The sequence below is a fragment of the Cnephaeus nilssonii genome, assembly GCF_951640355.1.
Source record: "Cnephaeus nilssonii genome assembly, chromosome: 3".
Classification (NCBI taxonomy): Eukaryota; Metazoa; Chordata; class Mammalia; order Chiroptera; family Vespertilionidae; genus Cnephaeus; species Cnephaeus nilssonii.
In genome coordinates this window covers 11378078-11400538 of record NC_137074.1, presented here as the reverse complement: position 1 = coordinate 11400538, position 22461 = coordinate 11378078, and the positions used below count along the sequence as shown (strand labels likewise).

At 39.8% G+C, this 22461-nt stretch overlaps 1 protein-coding gene across 1 annotated transcript in view; it reads right to left on the bottom strand.

Moving 5' to 3' along the window:
* CYYR1 (cysteine and tyrosine rich 1) overlaps positions 1–22461 on the bottom strand; it is an 81298-nt gene that overhangs the window by 12501 nt on the left and 46336 nt on the right. The gene's annotated exons all lie outside the window — the stretch shown is intronic.

Genomic DNA, 22461 nt, shown 5'->3' with positions numbered 1-22461 from the left:
TCTTATAAGTCAGGAAATTTCAGGTTTTGAAAAGGAAATACAGTTCATCCACCCTATATTGTATGATACTCCCAGGGCTAGCATCCCAAGCACAACACATTTACATTTTTGCAGTAAAGGTGGAAATATTAATGCCTGTCAATTAAACAGAAACTAAACAAACAAAAAAAAGCCCCAGATTTTTTCAGGTCCAGTCTTGCCACCAGTTGAGTTACATACAACGTTTTGCTTTCCAGAGTTTTTTGAGGATTTCAGAATTTCAGACAAGGGATTTTAAACCCGCATTTGTATTTTTCAGAAGAGATTTTTTTTTTCTCTCATGACCTTTCCCACTCACTGAAAAAAAAATCAAAATAACAGAATACAATTAAGAATGCCAATAAACTATTTAAAAAGATTCCTTCCTGCATATTAACTTTGTTAGTAAATTATGAAGCAGAATGTGAGATATTTGGACGTCCTATTATTCAATGGCAGATTCCAGCAGGTTAATAAATAAGTTTTTTTCAAGAAAAAAAGATTTATCAAGGGAGATCATTTGAAATAGGAAAACAAAAAAGGATCTGGAAACCTTTATATTGTAATTTTTATGTCTAAATAAGATTAAATTGGAGGGCTTAATTTATGTTCTAGAAACACTATTAATCAATAGCTCAATTATTCAGGCACAGAGTTCCCAAAGTATGTGTTATAGAAACGGTTAATATCAGCAAACTGGCCAGCTTGGCTCCGTGGTTGAGCATTGATCTATGAACCAGGAGATCACAGTTTGATTCCTGGCCAGGGTACATGCCCGAGTTGCGGGCTCGATCCCCAGTAGGTGGCGTGCAGGAGGCAACTAATTAATGCTTCTCTTGTTATTGATGTTTCTATCTCTCCCTCTCCCTTCCTCTCTGAAGCCAATAAAAATATATAAAAAAAAACAAGCTGTTAATATCATATAGGTAAATATTTATATCCATTAATCCCTTTTAAAACAGAGAAAAGTAGAAAATTAGCTTCATTTTGTTTCCTTGGCAGCTCCAGCCAAAGTGCCTGCTCTGAAGATCAACAATGAGGTTGCAACTACTGTTTTAGGTTAGGTTTCTTATTAAATAATTTTGGTGCCCTTGATCCTCTGATACCCATTAACAATTGAAAATTAGTTATTTAAGATGTGACAAGTATAAAATGTATAGCATGATTTACTATTATTCAAAAAGCAGTAACAAACTAATCTTTTTGCATATAAATAATTTGGTTTGCTCAACTGTTGGAAAGAGAAAAGCTATCAAGTTGAGCAATTTGGCATCACAAAAACCCTGAAAAAAAATGTAGGGGATTCTTTTTTTGAAAGAATGCATGTATTTCAGGGCGTGCACATTTTCTGGCTACCAGAAAGACCAAAGTGTGATTGGAGGGTTGGAACTTTCAGCCTCACTTCTGACCTCTGGGGAAGGAGGCAAGGGCTGGAGGACTGAGTTAATCCCCATTGGCCGATGACTTAATCAATCAACCTGCTTAAGGAGGGCTCCATCCAAACCCTTGCATGGTGAGGTTCAGAGCATTTCTGGGTTGGTGATGGGAGCAGTCACAGAAGCTCTGGACCCTTCACTTCCCTTCGCCCACACCTCGTTCTATGCATCTTTTTCATTTGGCTGTTATAATATACTAGTGATCAGGTAAGTACAGCATTTTCCTGTGTCGTGTGAAATGTTCTAGAAATTAGTTAAACCTGAAGGAAGGGGTTTCAGGCAACCCTGAGACAGAGGGCTATATCTAGGGGCATGATGCTTGTGACTGATATTTGGAGCCAGTGCAACCTAGTGGGACTGAGCCCTGAGCCTGTGGAGTCTGACTCTAACTCCGGATAGTCAGTGTCAGAATTGTACTGAATTGCAGGACATCAGTTGATATGAGAATTGGTTGGTGTCAGACATCCTTCTCTGGTTGCCAAAAATCGTTATAAATACATATAAGTATCAGTGTGTATTGTCAAACTCCATGGTTGGATGTTGACCATTTGCTGATAATGAAAAAGTTTTGAACAAAATTATAGCTTAAAATTTGCACCAATATTACACTTTATAATTAAGATATTAAATGTGTTTGTAGTGGATCTAGTGATACTATGAAACTGTGGTTTACTCAGAGATAAAATAATTTATTCCATTAATAGATTTTCATAAATAAAAAGATTCTGATAAATGTTGTAATTGTTATAATAATATTCACAACACACTTTTAGGCTCAGCACTCCAAATGTTAATTTAGTATAGATATTTTGACATGGTTTTACTATTAAATAATGTTTAAGATAAATAGTAGTTATGAAAAGAATATAATTGTAATATTTCCCTTCTTCTCTGACATGATCAATTTACAAAAGCATTTTATAAAACAGTGTAATATGAGTTAATTTTTCTATTATAACAATAAATTATAAGTGAAGGAAAGAATTTTAATCTTTTTATCAAAGAAGGAAATATTGAACAATTCTATTTATTTATGATAATTCATGTGTGATGAATGAAAGCAATGAAAAATATCATTACAAACAGTAGGGATGAAAGTAAAATGCACACATGAGAAAAATAAAACTTGGCAAAATTCTTCAGACTATTCCATGTTCTCAATAATTCTTTCTTTTGGCCTATGCATTAAAATATTGTAATGAAGAGAGTAGTAATGTTTTCTTTTTTAAAATCTATTTTTTTTATTGATTTCAGAGAGGAAGGGAGAGGAAGAGAGAGATAGAAACATCAATAATGAGAGAGAATGAATCATTATTCGGCTGCCTCTTGCATGCCCCACACTGGGGATGGAGCCCGCAACCCAGGCATGTGCCCTGAACAGGAATCGAACTGTGACCTTCTGGTCCATAAGTTGACATTCAACCTCTGAGCCACGCTGGCCAGCCTGATTTCTTAATACTTGGTTGCATACACAGTTTTCTGACCAGGAGGATGTTTTTGTGAAATAGAATCCAATCTACTTATCTTAGCCCCAGAGCTGTTTATACTGCAGTGGACTGCCTTGCTCACATTCTCTCATCTACTCCGCAAAGGTCATGGAGTCGCTTCACTCTGCCAGATCAACAGACAAAGTCTTATTGGGAAGCAGAGGAGAGGAGAGAGAGGATTCCTGGAACGGTTGGGAGATTGAAGCTCTGAAGCCTGATGGCCAGATTGGATTGGGGAGTACGTGAGAGGAGAGAGTGTAGAGTGTCTTCCATGTGGGTGATTGCATATGGTTCATAAAACTGTGTTGAAATGGAGACTCTATGAGACATGCGATCATAAGCTAGATTTAAACAGAAACCGCACGGAGCTTTCCCTGCCTTCTGCCTCCCAAACTGAAAAATCCCCAATTACTGCTAGATAGGATTCTCCCCTTTCTAACGCTTTGGCACAGCTCACCCTTATGAAGTAACCTTTGCTGAAACTTCACACTGAGGTAATTACCTTAATGTATGATGATTACTTTAGACAGGGCTTTCTTCTTTTTCTTTCCAGGCCTTTTTATCATAGCTTGAGTGGTGGGAAAAAATCACGAAGCAGTTTCTCAACAGTGACTATGAGGATTTCTATTGAAAATCTATTTGTTGAGATTTAAGTCCTAAGACGTAAGAGATGGCATCTGCTTATGAAAATACAGAGCCCTCAGAGTAACCTACTTTCCTTTCCATCGACTGCAGCATGGCTCCTCCAGTTATTGACCTGGCAGAATAGCAGCTCCGTTTCAGGCTTAGACGTTTAAAAATGTAATCAGGTTCCTATAGGACTGGGGTGGATGCTGGAAGTTGTAAACCTTTCCAAATTAACTGCTGAAACCGGTAACAGACCGTGATGGCACTATGGGCCCCTGGCAGTGAGCCCACGTGCTGTCTAGCCCAGTGTTCTCTCCAACTGCTAGACTGTTCATGACAAGTGGGCCTGCCCACCGGAAACAATCGTGATCCTCTTCCTGGACCTTCGCAAGTCCTCGCCCTCTGCGGAACAGGCCTGTGCTTGATCATTGTCTGCTGGGGAGATCCCTGGTTCGAGGCCTGCCAGTGATCTGCTCCGTTATGGCATTTATTATCAGCACACAACTCTCCTGAGCGTGTGACTTCCAATCCCCAAACCTGATCACACTTCTTCATAGGCCTCGCTCACAGGCTCACCTGTGCCCGCCTGATGCGGTTGATCAGAAATGCCACACTTTGGCTTCCCTGGAGGATGTAGCCTCATGCTCATTAGTGATTCTTAAAGCTGTTTACAAGCAATATCTCCTCATCATAGCATCACTATCATTCTCTCTCCCTGTAGGTGGCCACCTCTACATAGCTCCAAACAGTTTCTGAGTTGTGTGGGTTTTTGTTGTTGTTGTTGTTTGTTTGTTTGTTTTGCCTTACCATTAGAGAGAAACTGATTTCAACCATGTCTCATTCCAATGGAGCCAAGCTCAGAGAAGGAATGCGATTGGCCAGGGCTGGAGTTGAGGACCCTCCTCTCAATCCACTTGGCCACAGCCAGGAATACTGTGATTGACCCAGCTTTGATCAAATGCCTGTCCCCAGACCTTTAACATATAACCAATGGGGAAAGGCATGGGGAAGAGAGGTAGTCTATTCAGGTGCACAGGCAAGGGGTTTGGCAAACATCACACACAATATGACTCTGTATAATTGGCATTATTAGGATTCCAGATCCAAGTTGTCCAAGTTTGAGTTTGTAGATGTGAGCTAGAATTATCAAGAATGAAAGACAGATAGAGACAAATGACCCCAAATCTCAGATCTGTCCACCCTTCACCAACATATATGTGGTACTACAAAGTCAGAAAGTAACTCAGACAAGTTTGCAGGTGTGGGAGTGTGAGGATTTCTAGTGGCCATCTCTGTTCTAGCAGATCCTATTTCAAAAAAAAATTATCTCAATGTTAGAGAAAATCATAAATTATGTAACACCAAACATTTTTTAGTGCTTTCCCTGGCCTAGATATGATGTTGGAGATTCAAGCAAGACAAATACTGGGGAAGACACAGACACACATGCATGTAATAATAATGCATGGCATTGAATCAAAGAGGAAGCACTGACAAGATTCTATAAAAACAGAGCACAGTGCCTAATCCAAATGTGTTAGCACATGTGCAGGCATGTATGTGTGTGTGTGTGAGTAGAAAGAAGTCATGTGTGAAAATGTATGTGAGCAAAAGTGAGTGTGGGTATATATGTATATTTAGGGGGTGCTGGAGGATGGGTTCCTGAGGTGGTAACCCCTTCAGAATCTTTAAAGGAAGATTAGGAATGAATCAAAAGGATTTGAAGGGATTGGAGCAGGTCAAAAGAACAACCTGCAAATGCCATAGGAATGTAATATATGTATCATGATGGGTTTAAAGGACAGTGAGAAGTCAAGAGTTTCTGGAACAGAGAAGAGGGAGGTAAGGCTGGAGCATAAGGAGGGGTTTGGGGGCTGGTCAGGAGGAGGGTCTTCAATGACACGGTAAAGAACTTGGCTTTTTTTATAGGAGTGTGCAGAAAACAAGTGGAAATATGTAAGCACAGATCCGTCTAAAGGAATGTGGAAAGTGGGTTTGATGGGTATCAAACGGTTCCCAGGGAGCCCTATTAAAAGACCATTGTAGATGTACCACAGTTTTTTAATCCACTCATCTGCTGATGGGCACTTAGGCTGTTTCAAAATCATAGCTATTGTAAATTGTGCTGCTATGAACATAGGGGTGCATATGTCCTTTCTGATTGGTGTTTCTGATTTCTTGGGATATATTCCTAGAAATGGGATTACTGGGTCAAATGGGAGTTTCATATTTAACTTTTTGAGAAAACTCCATTATGCTACTATAAAAAAGAAGGAAATTTTTATCATTTGCAACATCATGGATGGACCTGGAGAGCATTATGCTAAGTGAAATAAGCCAGTCGGAGAAAGATAAATATCACATGATCTCACTCATTTGTGGAATATAATGAGCAACATAAACTGATGAACAAAAATAGACTCAGAGACACAGAAACATCAAACAGACCGTCAAACTTCAGAGGGAAGGCAGGGGAGGGGTGGGTGGTAAGAGATCAACCAAAGGACTTGTATGCATGCATATTGGCATAACCAATGGACACAGACACTGGGGCAGTGGGGGCTTGTCTTGGGGGTGGGAGTGGCTGGGGAGGGGTCGATGGGGGAAAAAGGAGACATATGTAATACTTTAAACAATCCTATATTATAAAAGCCTAATATGCTAAGTGTCGGGTGGTCCGGTCAGCCGTTCAACCATCAAGGTGTAATATGCTAAAGATATGCTAAGGCCTCTCAACCACTCGCTATGATGTGCACTGACCATCAGGAGGCAGTCGACCAGTTGCTATGACCTGCACTGACCACCAGGGGGCAGACACTGACTGGTAGGTTAGCTTGCTGCTGGGGTCCAGCTGATCAGGAGTGAGTGAGATGTGCCGGACATCTCCCGCGGTCTCTCCCTGGCTGGCCAACCTCTGGTGTCCCTCTCAGGCCTCGATTGTGCACCGGTGGGATCCCTCGGCCTGGCCTGTGCCTTATCGCAATTCGGGACCCCTCAGGGGATGTCGGAGAGCAGGTTTCAGCCTGATCCTGCAGGCCAGGCCGAGGGACCCCACTGGTGCACGAATTCGTGCACCACACCTCTGGTAATAATAATTTAAAAAGACCATTGTAATTATCTGGTCAAAACATGGTGAGATACTAAACCTAACAATGGCTGAGGGGCAGGGGAAAGGGTGGGGAAGAGGGAGTGCAGGAACATAAAACATAGAAGGTAAAGCTAGTGGTAGTTTAAAGTCATCAAGTTTAAACTCCTAAAGATTATTTATTATACCTCTCTGCTATCCCCAGGCACACAAAGCTTTGGACACTCCCAGTACTTAAAAGGCATTGACTCGGGAGACCGTTTATTCCAATACAGAACAATACCCTGTAAGTGTGTGACACTTCAGTATGGCTCAGTTCACCAGGTGTCCTATGTCCCCCAAAGAAGGGGACTCTGCAGCGGGAAAGCTCTGACCTCTTATAGGAAAGGAGAGAAGTGTCAGGCTCAGAAGATGGCAGAGAGAGGGCAGAAGATAAACTCTGCTAACGCTTGTTGCTTACTGGCTTGACTTCAACCAAGTGTGTTTTCCAAAATGAATATGTTTATAAAAGGCATATGCACTCTTTAATATTGTATTACACAAACTTTTAGCAGAATGTGCATGTATTGATAGGAGGGTTTCTTTATTTGTATAATCAATGAACACTTAATTGTCCTTCTCTGAAACAAATGTTCCCAAACCTCTGGAAAACATAAATTAAAAATAATAGTCTTTGAGTTATTCTTAGATTGCTGCATGCAGTCTGATCTTCCGCTCCAGGTTTTTGTGCTGTTAGAATCTAATTGGATCAGAGAACGCCCGAGATCCCCTCCAGCTCCTCAGTAGCACAGCTAATTAGCAGAAATTCCACTTTAATAATACAGCTGTTACAGGTCAAGAAAAGAAAGCAAAGCAGAGGTGGAAATCTCAGACTAATGAAGATACAAGAAAAGATTAGAAGAGTTTGAAATTTCTGTGTGATAATTAATTCCAGCCCAACAAGAACAAAGTTCTATGAATATTGGCGAATTGTAATATAAGCTATACTAACTTATTCACACAAATCTCTCCCACAACATCACCTCTAATTCTGAAGTGGGAATAGATAATGCTTTTCAATAATTCTTATCTCATTTATTGTCAATTTAAGCAACAATCTCAAGTCTGTAGAGATGTAATAATCATCCAGGTAACATTAAGTATTTTATCTAAGCAATTAAAACTGCATGTACTTATTCATGTCATCTATCTAGCTTTCACTTACTAGTAATTATTTCTACTTTCAAAGATATAGCCTTGTCCTGAACATATTGGATAAAATGGCTATAATCATGACACAGTGCTTGGTTTGGAAGGTATCATACATGATTTTTTTTAAGAGCATAAATGATTCAAAAGTCTGATTGATTCTATGCAAATTGTCCCCTCGACCAGGAGTTCGACCAGCAGGCAGGCCAGCCAACCGCCCATGTCCCCTCCCCCTGGTCAGGCTGGCTGGACCCCACCCATGCACAAATTCATGCACATATATATACACACACACACACTGAGTGGCCAGATTACTATGCGTTCAGAGATCATAATAATCTGGCCACTCAGTGTAATGTGCTTGAAGGTTGCACTGTATTCTTTGGCATTCCAATAGGCTAGGGAGGGGGCTCCTCACTCTCATTGCCATGAACCGTGTGTGTGTGTGTGTGTGGGGGGGGGGGGGGGTGAATTTCACTGGGTATCAGAGTGACAGCACACCAGTTTTGTCTCTTTTGAGTGCTTCAGAAGACAGGCAAACTTCACATCCTGTTCCATCTAGTAGGACAGAGGAAAGAAGGGGAACTGGACTGGGAAATGACAGCTCTCCTACTGGGGAGAAAACTAATTAGCTAATAAAGCTGTGTAGTCTGGCAGACTAAGGCAAACTGTAGTTATTCAGGTAATTATCTTGCCAGTGTAGACAAGCGAATAGCAAATTACAGTGTGGGTGTTCACTATAGATCAGCGATTTCCAACCTTTTGCATCCCATGGCACACATAAACTAATTACTAAAATTCTGTGGCACACCAAAAAATATAGTGTATTTTTTGCCGATCTGACAAAAAAGGAAAAAAAGGTATAATTTTGATTGATTTCCAAAAAAAAAAAAAAAAAAAAAAGGGCAGTGCCCTCGGCGGTCCCGGATCTGTCTCCTGCTTCAGTAGTGTTTGGACGGAACAGACCCAGGGACGCCCTTCTCCCAGCCTCCGGCCTCCCTCCTATGTCTCATCCACTCACCACCTTCAGAACCACCTCCGGACCAGCCTACACACCGGCTTCTTTTCTACCTTAACTCCTTATTGCCGAACAACCGTGAGCTCCCAAATTTATCAGAATTATTCCATCGAGGTGGAGGCTGTGGCCAACCGCCTGTCCCCCCTGCCTCTGCAGGCTCCACACCTACTTCTCTCGGGGCTTCTATTGTGACTGTGAAGATGTGGCTCTCCAGGCATGGACCACTTTTGTGAGCTGGCAGAGAAGAAGCCGAGGGCGCTGAGCATCTCTTAAAGTTGCAAAAACAGCATGAAGGCCACATTCCCTTCCAGGACGTGCTGAAGCCTCCCCAGGTGAGTGGGCAAAACTCAGGGCCCATGGAGGCCACCCTGGCCTTGGAGGGGAACCTGACCCAGGCCCTCTTGGAGCTGCAGGCCCTGGGTTCTACCCGCGCAGACCCTCAGCTCTGGGACTTCCTGGAGGACCACTTCCGGGGTGAGGAGGTGAAACTCATCAAGAAGAGGGGCGACACCTGACTCACCTCTGTAGGCTGCCAGCCTCCAGGCTGGGCTGGGCGAGTATCTTTTCGAAGGGCTCCCCCTCAAGCACAACTAGGAGCCTTTGGAGCCCAGAGGCCTTTGAGGGGCCCCTCTGTATCCCCCTGGTGTCTGGCTTTTGCCTGAGCCTCTCCCCCAAACTACTAGCCATTCTTTTAACCACCCTGAAGCCCTCTCCCATGCATTGGACCAAATGGAAACAATAAAGCTTTTTGCAGAATAATAATAATAATAATAATAGTCACCTACCATTTTTGCTCTAACGTGACTCTTTAAAAAATCAGGTGCCTATACTTGCATATAAAGATTTCTGGTACCAAGAATTAACCAATCAGATACAACTTAATTATGGGACATGACCAATAAGATGCAACTCTATTATATGACCAATATATTTATGGTTCAAGATGGACAACTATTGTTGTGCTGGCTATTGTCATTTTTTTAAAATTTCACAATCTAAGGGGGAAAGGTCAATGCTTTCATAAATAGCCAGATATTTAAAAATAGCTGTTTTAAAAATTCTTGCAGCACACCAGTGTGTTGAAAATTACTGCTATAGATTAAAGATTCTTCTGATCAAATTAATGCAGATTGGGCAGAAAGAACAAGATCCAACAAGGAGAATACAGCAACAGGGAATTAGAGGGGTGATCATCTTTACTGCCACAGATTTATCTAAGGCGGGTGAGTGCCGACAGCGGGGATGTGGCAGAGACAGTAAGAGCCATGTGCTCCTCTACATTTCCCAGCTTCCCCGGCTTCTTAGAGGAGAGAGACTATGTGACAAATTCTCCCCAACAGAATATGAAAGGAAGTGCTGCATCTCTTCCAGTCAAGGTCAGTAAGGATTCCGTGTTTCTTCCTCACTTTCTTTTACTATCCCAGCCTGTCTGTGGTACTGGAACCATTCTGGGATGGTGAGCCTACAGTATGGAAGGAGACCAAGTCACTGCCTCACAGCTTGAGAGAGATACAAACAACTTATGTGTTCAAGAAATGAAGTGGTATTGGGCTAAGACCCTGAGATTTCAGGGTTTATCTGTTTCTGCAGAATAGCCTAAGTATCTTGACTAAGGTATGGGTGTTTTGATTCAGAGCATAGGAGGTGGATTTAAAGTTTAAATCCTGTTACTACCACTAATGAGCTCTGTGACTTGACCTCTCTAAGCTTCAGTTTGGGGCGACAAGAATCTTGCTACCAGAATGAGACATCATAAAAGGGTTTCAACTTAGGAAATAATTATGGAAGTCCAGGGGTGGGCCCTGGAAATGCTACCTTTTAAGACAGGAGTAATTTCCAAGGAACCAGGTGTGGCTATTAGGCCCCCTGAGTTCCACAGCTGAATGAGGCCCACAGTGCTCCTGATTTGGTCAAGAATATGAGTGCCAGTCCCATTATGCCTCAGAGTGAAGCCCGAGGCCCTCATCTCCGGTTAGATTTAAATTAAATCACACACACACACACACACACACACACACACACACACACACAATACTGATGCCTAGACCTTAATCCAAATTAATTAAATCAGAATTTCTGGTGATGAGATCATGATATTGTTATATTTTTTAAAGTCACCTGCTGGTGCTAATCTAAAGTCAGAGTTGAGGATCAATGAGCTGCTATAACAAAGAGGTCTAAAGCTGCTTAAGAGCTTTCTGTTTCAGCTGAAATTAGTTAAGAAGGTGAAGGACAGGGCCAGGGGGAAGAAACATAAGGTTGAATCTGATACATGGAATTGGAAAAAGAGGTGATTTTAGCAGCAATTTCTCACCAAAAAAGATAGTAATTTAAGTCAAAACATTTCTGTTTACAGAAATGAAATAGAAGAAATATCATTATGTATATGACTATTATTTTCTTTTCAGTCCTCATTTTATTTCATGTTTTCAGTCTACTGAATGCATTTGAAATATGGGAAGAAATCACGGTGCACAAAATGAATTTCCAAGATAGAAAAATATGTCTGATTGGTAATATACAAAACTAGGAAAATGTTAACAAAAAGTTAAAAAAATACAGAAACTGAACAATTGTTTGCAATCTTTAATGCTCAGAGATAGTCATTAAAATATATGTTTGGCTCTATGAAACAGGCAGATCAGTGCTTCCCAAATAGGGAGAAAACTTAGTCCAGCAACCTGGAATTGCCAGATTGGTTCAGACCCATTATTTATCCAATGTCCTATTCTACTGCTGACCTAATCCACATCCAGCAAGAAAGATCAATTTTCTAGAAAATATAAGTAAATCTTAGTGAAAAGTTATACTTCAATTTCCTTTAGTCATTTGTAACTGTTACTAAAATTTCCCCTAAGCAGTGTTTGAACTGCTTAAGTCCAGTGGGATGACAAATTTGAAAGTATCTGCTGGTAATGAAAGGCATTCATTGGACAGTAATGTATTAATTTCTTGGCTTTGAGGATATAGAATGGTCATTAAAGAATACTCCATTCACTTACACTAAATTGCATGGGTGCCAAGGGATTTTATTTTTTCTTCTTTACTTGGCATCAAAGTCAACAGTCTTAATAATTTTTCTGGTCCTTCAAATATTCACACACTTGCTCAGATTTAATTTGCAAGTAAGCCTCTTTTCAACAATGTACCCTCATCAGGAAATCCAAATCATAAAAATTCCAGGGAACAGCACCAATAACTTATGTTATGTAGAGTTTGAGATTATGTCCATCAATTCACCAGTTCATGACTTCAAAGACTATTTCATCAATCTTCTATCACTCAAGCCATAGAACATAAAATAAACCCTTTAACAAGAATTTGGATTTTATTCTATTAAATAAAGGTCATTTTTTAAAAAGCAAATCAGCTAGCATGTCTACAAAAAAAAAATGATCATAGAGCTTTTTGGCTCTATTCTATAAATCTTGGCCTTTTTCACCCCATCTGCTACTAGCGGATAGTTTGCTGCTTATATTTGTCCCTAAGGGAAGTTCTAGTACTACATGGGGCTAAGAAATATAACTTGGTCCTTTACTATTTTAAGTTCAAGTTATTAAAATGCCATGGACTCAGTGAAATGTGGCTCATATCATATGACCAACCTGAGAAGGAGTCACACATACTGCTTCTGACAATATCATGATAATATAAAAATAATAATTTTTTTTTTTTTGGTGATAAATCCATTTAAGATCAAGGCCCCTAAATGTTATGTTTTAAAATACCTAAGAAACACACATTATTTTCTACATTGAAAGACAAGTGAAACATGGCTCTTTCAGTAGACCCATGTGTAAATATTGATTTTATGCTCTCCACTGAATGAAAAAGTCTGAATTAAATCTCAAATTGAGTTCCCATATGTCATTTTTGTCATATATTTTCATTTGGTTTGAAATTTCAAGCAGCTAAATTTGACATCAGCTTTACAATATTCCCATCTTTTACGTTTCAAAAAAGAATGAGTGCTGGAAGCTACCCATTATCTACACTATCACGAAAGTGCAGCAGGGAACACAGAAGGCTGATGGACCTTGGGCTTTAGCAAGGGCTAAAAGCTAAGCACTGATTGTTCTGTCAAGACAATGGTGACTCAAGGCAATCCCCTAACCTGATAATCTTTTACTGTTTACCAAACCTTACCTTTGATATGCGTGTTTGCTTTGCTAAAGGGCAAATGTGTATTCTAGTAAATAAAAAGCCAATGGGTCCGGGCACTGGGGAAACCTCTCAACTAGAGAGTAAGGTCTCCGCCTGGCTCCCCCCATGCCTTCTATATTTATATTTCTTGTCTAGTGTATCCGTTTGTGCGCAGCCCCTTTTCCAGATCCTGAGTCCTCGCTGCAAAAGGTTGTGGCAAATGAGAAACAGATCTCTCATATATTTGTCTACTGTGGATGTGGTACCTATGCAGATGTTTGTCTAGGAACTATAAATCTAGAAGGTGTCTCTTTTGAATGATACCAGGGAAGGAAGACAGTTAGACAAGATATTAAGAAATATTAAAGAAATGATAATTAAAATGAGCTTTGAAAGGTGAGTTGGTCAAGGAAGCAAAAAAAAGTATTCAGAAAGAAAAGCTGTAAGAGAGTGAGAGAGAGAGTAGGGCAAATATTAAGAGAAAACAGTTCAGTATAGTAAGTACTGTAAGTAGTTTTGATGGCAGGAAGATGTTTGACTAATGGTTGCAGATGAGATCGAAGAGCTAAACTAGAGTGAGCTCATAAAAGGCCTTGAAAACCACGGTAAAGGGTGACTGTATAGCAGAGAGGTCAGCAGCAGAAATAGAAGTGTGTTTCAGGAGAATATCCATAGAATAACAAATAGTTTGCAAGAGGCAAGAACAGAGAGACTGGGTCACCAATTAGGAGTTTGCAAAAGAGGTGAGGAAAGGCATGGGCAAGTATAGTGGATTGAATGGTGCTCTTCAAAAGATGTGTCCCTGTCCTAACTCCCAGAACCTGTGAATGTTATCTTATTTGGAAAAGGTCTTTACTGAACTTAAGAATCTTGAGATCAAGAGATCGTCCTGGACATCTGGATGGTTCCAAATCCAGTGACAAGTATCCTTATAAGAGACACGCAGGAAAGATTTGACAGACAGAAGAAGGCAGTGTGACCATGGCGACAGAGAGTGGAGCAAGCCAAGGAATGTCAATAGCCCCCAGAAACTAGAAGAGACAAGAGAAGATTCTCCCCTAGAGCCTCCAGAGGGAGCCAGGCCCTGCTGACACCTTGGTACCTTGATTTTAGACAGGACTGTGAGAACAAGTTTTTGTTGATTTAAGGTTTGGTAATTTGTTATGGCTTCATCAGTAAACGAATACAGCAAGGCAAGAGAAAGCCAAGGCAACGGGGAGGGAGAGAACACAGTGCATTTGGGACACTGCAAAGTATGGTAGAGCAGAATGGCAGGGAATTTATGAGTGAGGCCAGAAATGAGGTCGGCAGACAAGCAGGAGGTCCTATTCGTGAAAAGTTGCTGGGTCTAAATGCACAAAATACCAGCGAGCACATGAAAATGGCTGAAAAAGAATTATATTCTTCAACAATGGGGAGAAAAATGGTAAAGGCTGAGAAATGAACAGAACGCAGTATTTTCTTGCTGGAGGAAGGATCTATGGCAGTGAAGGCAGGGAGGGGGCTAGGGCTGAGTGTAGGGAATTTTTACCCTAGTCAAATACAAGGCAGTGTCGTTTCTTGTTTTTAATATATTTATATTGATTTCAGAGAGAAAGGGAGAGGAAGAGAGAGATAGAAACATCAGTGATGAGAAATTCATTGATTGGCTGCCTCCTGCATGCCCCACACTGGGGACTGAGCCTGCAACCTGGGCATGGGCCCTGACCGGGAATCAAACCATGACTTCCTGGTTAATAGGTGGACGCTCAACCACGGAACAATGCCAGCTGAGCCAAGGCAGAGTCACCCAGTGACTTTGTTATGGTAGCCCAAGCAGACTAAGACACTGCCATTTGCTTTGCAGGTAGTCAGGGAGTAGATGAAAATGTATAGCAAATTTGATAAGAAGAGTAAGTTACATTTATGGAGCAATAGGAGAATAACAAGTTATTTATGAATTTAAGCATTTCAAAAGGAAGATAAAGTCACGTTGTGCTTCTTATACACTAATTATTTTAGGCTGTAAACCCCCCAGCAAATAGAAAATAGTTAAATTATTTTGGCCCTTATAATTTCTCTTGGTTTTTGCATCTACAAGGATGAGATATCACAGTATCTGTCTTTTCTTTTATAGGCCACCAATTCCTTGTATTCCAGAAACAAGTGTCATAAGTCTATAAATTGTTTGACTCCAAATATATTCCTTTTTCCTCCTATTTGTCTCCATGTTGTAATACACCTGTGAGCTGCGGCCAATGTTACAGCTAAGATAAGACATTTTATTTAAGTTCTCTTATCTTTAATGCTACCTGTGGAACAGGTGGTGCTCTGCTTCTGTAGGTGCATGCTTTTGATGATGAATTTTCTTCTTTTTATTCTTTATTCACATGTGCTAGTTTGTTTTTGCCCAAATGTTTATATTCTGCTCTATAGTAGATATGGTCAAGAGGGTATTTGCTCTTGTCAAAAGTGTCTATTTTATACTTGATTGTGGAGGTAGATGGGAGAAGGAAAGGAAAATAAAGTTGGATATAACTCCTAACAAGTTTAACATTCTTCCCCCCTCACCCCCCAAGATTCTCCATTATATGAGAGAATGTATGGGGACATCATTTATTTAGGCTATTAGTGAGATAATTTGGAGACTGTTCTTGAGTGGTGGGACATACTTTCAAATATCCAAGTCCTGCCTTCCTAAATATTTTATTCTTTTAAAAAGGGAAAAGTAATTTGAGGTATATGATCAAAATTGAATCAAAATTATATTTTAAGAGTGCATTATTAAGAACTACATGTTATTGATTAAAAATTCAAAGGTTATTAAACAAGTCCTGAATGAATAATAAAAAAATAACATAGTCTAATTTAAGAAATAAATTATAGCCCTAACCGGTTTGGCTCAGTGGATAGTGTTGGCCTGCAGACTGAAGGGTCCCAGGTTCGATTCTGGTCAAGAGCATGTACCTTGGTTGCGGGCACATTCCCAGTAGGGGGTGTGCAGGAGGCAGCTGATTGATGTTTCTCTCTCATCTATGTTTCTAACTCTCTATCCCTCTCCTTTCCTCTCTATAAAAAATCAATAAAATAAAAAAAGAAATAAATTATAGGTTAAATATTTTTCTTTTAACTCCTCCCTCCAAGACACTAGAATATTCTCATATATATCTCATCAAAGATGTCTAGATTTCTTCTACATTCTTCTTCTTTTCAACCTCAGCATTTTTATCTTATTTCTGTTCATTTTTGTGTCCTTCCCCGTCTCTATCTGCCTGGAATCCTGTTGCCTGGAGACCACTCTTGAAGAACATGCACTGTCACGGCCTCTTGGAGATTTAACATCTAATGAGGAGCTGACAGAAATCATCAGCTTGTCTTGAGCAGGTAACATTGTTAAAAAGTCACAATAAAACACTTGTCTGGATATTACCTACTCAGGCTATCATAACACTTAAGTATAGCATTCAGAGGAGAAAAAATACCTTTGGGAAAAATCTGAATTTTACAACTCCTTGCAAAAGGGAGGTGTGATAAAAATTAAAATATATACTTTTTAAAAAAATAAGTGAACATTTTAGGTTTCCCCACATTGCTTATGTATTATAATTTTAAAAACTATTCTAAAGGCTCTATTATCTGTATTTTTAGTTCTTCTGTGGGTCTATTGACATTCTCTTTATCCCAAAGGCATTTTGAAGCAGCAAATTCATAAAATGGCATAAGAACAACTGTAAAAAAAAGTCGACAATAAAGGAGAGAAAACGCAGCTATAAGAACGTCATATCAGCAAAGAAACAATCAACAAGAAACAATCGACAATCAAAATGAAAAGGGAACTGATGGAATCAGAGGAAATATTTGCAAATCATGTGTCTCATAAAGGGTTAACATCCACAATATATAAAGAACCCATTTAACTCAATAGCAGAAACCCAAATGGGTAAAAAAACACCCAAACCTGAATAGACATTTTTTCCAAGAAGACAATCACATGGCTGACAGGTACATGAAATGTGCTCATCACTAATCATCAGGGAAATGCAAATCAAAACCACAGTGAGATATCACCGCACACTTATTAGAATGGCTGCCATCAAAATGACAAGATAACAAATGCTGGGGAGAAGGTGGAGAAAAGGGAACCCACATGCACTGTTGGTGGGATTGTAAATTGGTTCAGCCACTATGAAAAACAGTATGAAGGATCTTCAAAAAATTAAGTAAAAGCACAACCCCCATATGATCTAGTAATTCCACTTTTGGGTACTTAGCTGAAGGAAACAAGCTCACTGCCAAAGAGATATGTGCACACCCATGTAGAATCAAAAGAACAAAATAAACAAACAAAACAAACAGACTCAGAGGGCCCCAAAGATGATTTTAGTGCCACGTTCAGAGTCAAAGCACACTGCAATAGATGAATGAGCCCGGTGATTTTAGTCTGAAGCAGCTCTCTGTGTTTCTCTAGTATCAGTGTCTCCTGGGCCCTGAGTCGTACACCTCAGATACCTGACCCGGATGCCCATGCTGTGAATCCTTTCATTCTGGGGAAGAGAGACAGGCTCTGAAAGTACATGATCTCCAGAAGCTCCCCACCCAATCTAGGTGAGTGCCCCACTTGCTAAAATGACCCTGGTCCCTCATGTGAGTTTTACAAACAAAGTGCATAATAAACCGAGGCTGTAGGTTTATAGTTGATTGCAGAGAAACTAGAATCATTCCTGTTACCATCCTTTTCATAACAGTACTAGTGAGCTCTGAGCTTGCATTTTTCCACTTGCTGCACAAAAGTGCGAAGAGTATAATAATTCAACTTGGGAAGAATTCAAATAGTAGCTGTGAAAACCCTCAGCCCACAGGTTGCTGTGATTTTTCACTCCTCTCTTCTAAAGGGTTCATTTTACTTTTGACTTTAAAATTCTCACTCAATTTTGACAGGAGACATATGACTCAGTTCTTTACAGTACTAATCCTGTAAAAACAGATGAGTCAGCCACCAGTTATAACAGCACATTATTGCAGGACTCAGCCAAACATGCCTTATGCTGTCTAGAGAGGGCTTTCAAGTTGATGAGGCAAAAACAGCAATGCCCCAACTCAGAACATATGTTGTCCTGTAATAAGAAAAAAAAAAGAGCCAAATATAAATACTAAACAACATTCTATTCCTGAAATGTAATCCCTTAAAAATATCCGACTTATTTACTTTCCCCATTATTTGATTGTTAATATTAGAATAGCTGCTCTCTTGAAATGAAATCTATTTTTATACAAATTTCAGAATTCAGATCCCCACAGGAACTAAGAAACCAGGAGCTGAATTTTTTCAACAAATTTCCCTTTCAAAGCCAAAGCACAGAGTGCACAAGAAAATAAGCTTAGCCCTAAGAAGAATAGTAATCATCGAATACCAACGGCTGCGAGCCAAAAAAAAAAAAAGAATTACAAAGATAAATCAATCTGGAGCAATAAAATGCCCCCCTCAAAACCTGAGTAAGAACAAGTTCAATATCAAAGTACTGTTTATTTTCAAGTTTCCCAATAAACTGCTGAAAGAAAAGACTACATTTTCCCTCATGAAGGATATGACTAAACAATGCCACTTTTTACCCAATGAGCATCCCAGGATGGATGGGTGTCAAGATATAGGCATGCCATCTTTTAAATTACATTAATCCCAGGTAACAGAGCTAGAATGGGTATTTAGAGCTATGAATTCATTCCACATGGACTGAGCACCTACTATGTATGGCTCTGTGTTAGGGGTTAGGCACAAAGAGTTGTCTTGGGTTGGGGGCGGGGGGCAAATGTAAGCTCAATGTCACCATTGAAATAGTTATGTATGAGAGGCCCTGGAGGGGAGATCAGGGAAAGTTTTACAAATGGCATGACATATAAGCAGAGGCGGAAGGCAGCAGGAATTTGCCAGTTAAACAAGATGAAAAAAGTATTCTGGCAGAGGGCATGTGCAAAGTCACTGATGTGTGAAATAGTTTATAAAGTTTGTAAAACAACAAGCAATTTTGCATGGCTGAGGCAAAAGTTGCCATCTTCTCCTGCCTTATTTTCTCACAGCACGAGAGAATGGTTTTTGTACTTCTCTGAAACATCGTAATGGGAGATACTGGTGTATTGGGATATTGGTCAAGTGCTGATAGCAGCTGTAGAAATAATTGAGATGAGAAGTATTAAAATAGGCTGAGCTTATGCTGCTGTGACAAACAAGCCCCCGATCTCAGTAGCTAAACTGAAAAAGTTTATTTCTTCCTCCACCAAAGTCTGCTTAAGTCAGACAACTCAGGAGAGCTCTCTTCCATTCAGTGACTCAGGGATCCAGGCTCTTTGCATTGAAAGGTCCCGCAGAGGCTTTTAGCTAACCCAGCCCAGAAGTGGTGCACAGTTTTGCTCATTGTGCAGTGACCAGAGCTATTCCATGAGTCCACTTCACTACAAGAGGGCTTCCTAGGAAGCAGAGTCTTCTATTTGCCCTGGAAGGAAGAGACCTGGATATTGGTGAGCACTCCTCAATTCCACCAGAGCAGCCAACTCTGGAATGATCTTCTTAAGATGCAGCCTGATGTACTGGAGAGAGCACTGGTGTAGGGCTGAGCATAAGAGCTGGTTGAACCAGTCACTATCCATGTGGCCTTGACTAAGTCAGTTATCATCTCTGAGACTGTTTTCAAGTCCACAAGGGGGAAATAATACCTATCCTGCTTATCTCACAGGGGTTTGTGAGTCTCAAATCTGAAAGTTTGCAAATAGGATTACTAAATGTATGGTCCCTTTCAAATGCAAATGCACAAATGTATGCATGAATGAAACACGGAAAGCCTGCCTGTATAAGAGAAAATAAATTACACTCCCATTTTACATCAATGTTGATAAAGTTATCCCATTGTTCGAGCCATAGAGAATGGTAGCATTTCTAGATCTGCCGGCTTCATAGCTATTGTAACTAAGCACTGAAGTTTATGTCTGGTGTATTATATGAAAGGAGCAAGAAGAAAATGCCAAGGAAACTCAGAGGTTGAACAAACATTTAAGATTACCAAAAGCACACGTTTGCAGACTATGAAGACGCTTTGTGTTATGATTGTCTTCAAGCATGAATGATTCCAATATTGGCAACTTGTGTGGTATCTTGGGCTCTGTTGCTGGAGAGGGTCCTCCTGAATCAGCTACTAAGCAACAAGGTCAATCATATTATCCAAGGATTGATGTGCATTTAGGACAAAGTGTAATTAATATCAACCAAATATCAGCTATTTGAAAATCTCATCAGAATGTATTTAAGCATATATAAAAGTCTTTTAATAACCTTAGTTTTTATAGTGTTGGGAAATTAACCCTTTGCACTCGCTTGCTTTTTTCTCGATTCCTTTATTCTACTCGGGATTTAATTTTTTAAATACCCCAGATTTTACAAAGCGCAGCAGTAGAATAAAAAAACTGGAGTTTCTTTTCATACAAACTTATTTATTTGGATTTTTTTATATTTCAAATTATTGATACATTCAAAGATGCTAACCGTGTCGAGTCACACTCGACATCCGAGTGCAAAAGGTTAATGAATACATTTGTTGTCAGACTTCAAAAAGATACACAATTATTTTCTTAGTCACCTAAAACTGTTGCTGATGGTGAAAAGTTAATGTTAATAATGGTGATAATGATCTTATTTATCAGTTTCCTATATTCAAAGAAGTCTTATAAATAACAAATCTAACTTTTAAATACATTTAATGTGAAATACTTAACAATGTGGATTCTACAATGAAAATACACTTTGGATTCTGTAGAAAAATCAGGCAGAGTCCTATGACATAAGGGTAGAAGGAGTCTAAGTCACCTGTTCCAATTCTCTACCAAATTAATAAATTGTTCCTGTGGAGAATTTCTTGTTAACTTAGCATGCCTTTAAAAGAAAAAAACAGCTTTATTGAGGTGTACTTAACATATAATAAACTCCACTGAATTGTTTTTGCAACTTTTCAAAAATTAATTGGCAATTTCTTTGCAGGTATGTTCCTGCATTCTTTATTCTGATCCATTGGTCTAGGTGCCTATCCCTTCGCCCATACCACATTATTTTGATTATCGTAGCTTTGTAAATAGTCTTAAAATTGGAGGGTGTGCTTCCTGCAATTTTATTCTTCTTTTCCAAAATGTATTTGGCTATAAATTTTTTAAAATATATTTTTTATTGTTGATAGTATTACAGATATCTCCCTTCCTTCCCCTTTCCCCTTCTCCTACCAGCCCTCAACCCAACTTCTGTGCGCCCCCCCACCCCAACTCCCCAGGTCTTCACTACTCTATTGCCGGTGCCCATGGGCTATGCATATAAGTAGATGAGTTCTTTGGTTTATCTCTTCTTGTCCCCCCAACCCGACATATAAATTTTTAAATAAGCTTGTCTATAAATTACCACAATATCCTGCTGGGATACCATTTATTATCTATGAGAAAGCTCATTCCATTTCTATATATACCTCTGATAGAAAAGTATTTCATATATTAAGCAGATATTTGCCTCTATAGAACCTCCACCCATTATTCTAGTTCAGAAGATGTTTTTTTTCTTCTTTTAGTAATAGTACTGTACACATACACTGGTGGCCAGATTATTATGGTCTCTGAACGCATAATAATCTGGCCACTCAGTGTATATCCTATATAATAAACCTATATAATAAAAGGCTAATATGCAAATTGTCCCCTCAACCAGGAGTTCGACCAGCAGGCAGGCCGTCCAACCGGCCATGTCCCCTCCCCCTGGCCAGGCTAGCCAGATCCCACCCATGCACGAATTCATGCACCGGGCCTCTAATGTATATATATACATATACACACTGAGTGGCCAGATTATTATGCATTCAGAGATCATAATAATCTGGCCACTCAGTGTATACTAAACAGGAGCACCTTTACAGTCATTGAAAGGGAATAGATTGATAGCCTAAAATGTTAGAGACCACCAACCAGTCAGTACAAGGGTAATTGACACACAAAAATCCATATGAGGATATTTTAATTGAACCATGTCATGGAATTTTCCTGCCTAGTCATTGGCCCACATAACTCTAACTGATATGAACAAAAGGAGGTGGAGCCACCAAGGCCAGCCACAATAGATACCCATAGCCATGTGCTGGGATGCACACAGCATATGAACAATGAGATAAATCTTTCTGAAGCCAAAGGTCACTGAACCAAGATTTCTGACACATGCCCAAGTGCAGGCTATTAAAAGAGAGAGTAATAGAAAGCACAGTGTATTTCATAAGCTGTTTATGCAGTGTTGTAAGAAAATAGGACTAGGTTATTGCAAAGTGAATGCTCCTTTGTTTCCACATGCTGGCAACTTATACTACTGCCCTGACTCAAGGGTTGGAGTTAACACCCCTACCCCTGACCTCAAAGATCGTTGAGAATGATTGCTTTTCTCCTTTTAGTCTGCCCTGGTTGGGTGGCTCA